The sequence below is a fragment of the Chiloscyllium plagiosum genome, unplaced genomic scaffold (assembly GCF_004010195.1).
Source record: "Chiloscyllium plagiosum isolate BGI_BamShark_2017 unplaced genomic scaffold, ASM401019v2 scaf_90759, whole genome shotgun sequence".
Lineage (NCBI taxonomy): Eukaryota > Metazoa > Chordata > Chondrichthyes > Orectolobiformes > Hemiscylliidae > Chiloscyllium > Chiloscyllium plagiosum.
Genome location: NW_025204199.1, coordinates 3337 through 7499, shown reverse-complemented (window position 1 = coordinate 7499; position 4163 = coordinate 3337). Strand labels below are relative to the sequence as shown.

The following is a 4163-nucleotide window of genomic DNA, read 5'->3' as shown; positions in this document are numbered from 1 at the left end:
AAAAGAGACCTAAGGGGCAACGTTTTCACGCAGAGGGTCGTACGTGTATGGAATGAGCTGCCAGGTCATTAGGTGGACCTGGTGGGCAACTTTGTTTTACTTCTGATGTTCGGAGTTGGGAGTTGGTGGGAAGAGGCGGCGTGCACCAGGGATGAAGTGATAACATTGAGAGTAAGTGCTGAACATGCAGAAAGTGACAGGTGAATAGGAACCGAAAACAAATTGATTTTGCACGAATGCGAGTCTGACTTGACCAAAAGGTTGTCAGTACGCTTTCTTACACACAGACACGGGAGACGAGAAATAAAGCTAACACACAAAAAAGTTAACTAATAAAGCTGCTTTTCGGATTCTTTTATGAGGGGTGCACGATTCTCAGAAACACTGCAATACCAGGTTGATATGCGAAGTTGGTTGATCAAGCTCCTAATCCAACTTCTTCCTGCAAAATTCAGAATAATATTTAGTCCCTAATTCATGGATGGATCAGATATTAAAGCTGACAAGAACAGAAATGATCTCAGCTAAAACATCGAGAAGTGATACTGATGTTATCATCATGATTAGAGTGGTGCTGGAAAAGCACAGCAGGTCAGACAGCATCCAAGGAGCAGGAAAATCGACTTTTTGGGCAAAAGCCCTTTATCAGGGATTACGCTGGGAGCCTCGTGGGTGAGGAGATAAATGGGATGGGGTGGGGGTAGGTTGAAGGTAGCTAAACTGCAATAAATGTGTCGAGGTGGGGGTAAAGGTGATACGTCGGAGAGAAGAGTGGGGCAGATAGGCGGGAAGGAAGATTAACAGGTGGTACAGGTCATGAAGATGGTGCTGAGCTGGGAGTTGGAACTGGGATAAAGTGGGGGTGTAGGTGAAGTGAGGAAGCTGGTGAAATCCACATTGATGCCATAGGGTTGAAGTGTCCCAAGACGGTAGATGAGGCGTTTTTCCTTCAGGTGTTGGGTGGGTGAGGAAGTGGCGATGGACGAGGCCCAGGACCTGCATGTCCTTGGCAGAGTAGAAGGGCGAATTGAAAGCTTCAGCCATGGAGCAGTGGGTTTGATTGGTGTGGGTGTCCCGGAGATGTTGTCTGAAGTGCTCTGTGAGAAGGTGTCCGGTCTTCCTAATGTAGAGGAGACTGAAACAGGAGCAACAAATACAATAAATGACCTGATGTGCAGCTGAAGCTTTGACGGATGTGGCAGGCACCTTTCGGGCCTTGGACGGAGGTGAGCTGGGAGATGTGGGCGCAAATTTTGCAATTCCTCAGCCGACTCTTCCTCATCTCCACTCGTCCAAGCGATGATGCGAACTGAGCATGCACATCCCCGAAAGCTTTCTTGTAAACCTGTTTCAACTTGTCTCGACAGTCTCCACAATCCTTCTGATTGTGTGGTTTCCAGAACAGAAAACAATGCTCCAGCTGAACCTGAACTGGTGCATTATAAAAAACACATCACGTCATTGCTCTCACAGTTTCTGTCACTGTGAACAAGGACCAGGAGACAATGTTCTTTATGAGATGTTCTCTCAGCCTATCCTGCCAACATAGATTCCATAAGTCCATGTACACCCTGATCCTGTTAAACCCCTTTTTGATTTGGAGCCAAATTGTCGATTGACTCTTCTTCTGCCCGAAATCTATCACCTCATAGTTCTCCACATTGGACTTCATCTGAACCCATCCATCTTCCACACCAAAATACCAATAACTTTCCGACATTCAACACTATACTGCTAACAGCTCTTAGCTGCCCTGTTTATACTGTCAACGACATATTTCGACATTGCTCCTGCAGACTAGGAAACAATGAACATGGAGGATACCAAGCAATCCCACATTTACCCAACATCTCTGGCCTTTGTTGTGTGTGTGTGTGTGTGTGTGTGTGTGTGTGTGTTATTCACAGAGTCTTACAGAAGGATTTTGCTGTTGGTGAGTGCAGGAACTGACACTGTCCTTGATGGAAACATCGTCAACACAATTTGTGTCAAGCAGCTTCTTCCCAGAATTGACAGATGTCTGTTTCAAAGTATCCATTTTCACACCCAAACTCCTGGATACTCATAGCAAGTCTTCCTCACTGTCCTATTCCAATCGCCTGGCAATAACTGGGAACGTATCATTTGTCCACCTTTTTGACTGCACCATCACATTAACTTTCTGATCATTGTGTACCGGGTCCTATCATTCCCAAAGGATGGCAATGTTTCATAATTTCTCACCATTTTAAACATAAGCATTCAGATTTTGTCTTTCCTTCCTACACTCGTGAATCACATTTCACCACATCATGCCTGACTGGATAAGTTTAAATTATTTTTCCAGTAAAATGTTCAGAGATCTTATTAGCACAGTTAGGAAGTTTTGGTCACGTGGAATCCAGGGAAAGCTTGCCATTTGGATGTAAAATTGGCTTGAAATTAGGAGACATAAGGTGGATGTTGATGTTTGGTTTTCAGACTGGAGGCCTGTGACAACAGGTGACCTGCAAGGATTGGCGCTGGTTCTGGATTAGTGGTGCTGGAAGAGAGCAGCTGTTCAGGCAGCATCCGAGAAGCGAAATTGCGGTCTCTAAAGAAGGAGGCAATCTAGTGTGTTCTGTGGTGGAACTGGTCCTCCTGGGAGCAGATACTGCGGAGGCGGAGGAATTGGGGATACGGGATGGCATTTTTGCAAGAGGTAGGGTGGGAAGAAGTGTAATCCAGGTCGCTGTGGGAGTCGGTGGGTTTGTAAAAAATGTCAGTGTCAAGTCGGTCGTCATCAATGGAAATGGAGAGATCCAGGAAGGGTACGGAGTTGTCAGAGATGTTCCAGGTAAAATTAAGGTCAGGGTGGAATGTGTTGGTGAAGTTGATGAATTGCTCAACCTCCTCGCAGGAGCACGAGGTGGCGCCAATGCAGTCATCAATGTAGCGGAGGAAGAGGTGGGGAGTGGTGACGGTGTAATTACGGAAGATCCACTGATCTACGTAGCCACCAAAGAGACAGGCATAGCTGGGGCCCATATGTGTAGACATGGCTACCCCTTTTGTCTGGAGGAAGTAGGAGGATTCAAAGGAGAAAATGTTAAGGGTGAGGACCAGTTCGGCCAAACAAATGAGACTGTCGGTGGAAGGGTACTGTTGGGGACGTCGGGAGAGGAAGTAATGGAGGGCTTGGAGGCCCTGGTCATCGCGGATGGAGGTGTAGAGGGACTGGATATCTCTGTTGAAGATGAGGCGTTGGGGTCCGGGGAAACGGAAGTCTTGGAGGAGTTGGAGGGCGTGGGTGGTGTCTCGAACGTATGTGGGGAGTTCCTGGGGAGTCCTTCATTAGGCCAAACAATCTTTAGCTGCTTCATCAATGACCTACCCTCTGTCATAAAGTCAGAAGTGGGAATGTTTGCCGATGATTGCACAATGTTCAGCACCATTCGCAACTCCTGAAGCAATCTGTGCTCAAATGCAACAAGACCTGGACAGTATCCAGGCTGGTGTCGACAAGTGGCAAGTAACCTTCACGACATACAAAATCCAGGCAATGACCATCACCAATAAGAGTGCAGAAATCCCCTGTGGTCGTTCCCCTCAACAATAAAATATACCGCTTTGGATACTGTTGGGGAGGAAGGCCTAGCAGGGATAAGCTGCAGTGACCGGGTCTCTGGCATGAGGTCCGGCTCTGAGGCTCAGAAGGGAAAGGGGGAGAGGAGGAGAGCGCTAGTTATCGGAGACTCTATAGTTAGAGAGACGGACAGGCGGTTCTGTGGACATGGGCGAGACTCTCAGATGGTTTGTTGCCTCCTGTGTGCCAGGGTCCGAGACGTCTCGGACCGTGTCTTCAGAATCCTTAAGGAGGAGGGTGTGCAGCCAGAAGTCGTGGGGCACGTTGGCACAAACGACATAGGTAGGAAGAGGGGTGGGGAGGTCATTCATGAGCTCAGAGAGTTAGGCTGAAAGCTAAAAGCGAGGACGGACAGAGTCGTCATCTCTGGGTTGTTGCCGGTGCCACGTTACAGTGAGGCAAGGAATAGGGAGAGAGTGCAGTTGAACACGTGACTGCAAGGATGGTGGAGGAGGGGGGGCTTCAGGCATTTGGACAATTGGACTGCATTCTGGAGAAGGTGGGACCTGTACAAGCAGGACAGGTTGAACCTGAACCAGAAGGGCACCAATATCCTGGG

At 48.1% G+C, this 4163-nt stretch overlaps 1 non-coding gene across 1 annotated transcript; it reads right to left on the bottom strand.

Annotated features, from left to right (window-relative positions):
• Positions 1 to 359: 359 nt before the first annotated feature.
• Positions 360 to 544, bottom strand: LOC122546359. Its single transcript, XR_006310726.1, has one exon. It is a non-coding gene; the product is annotated as a U2 spliceosomal RNA (small nuclear RNA).
• Between the last annotated feature and the right edge of the window lie 3619 nt (positions 545 to 4163).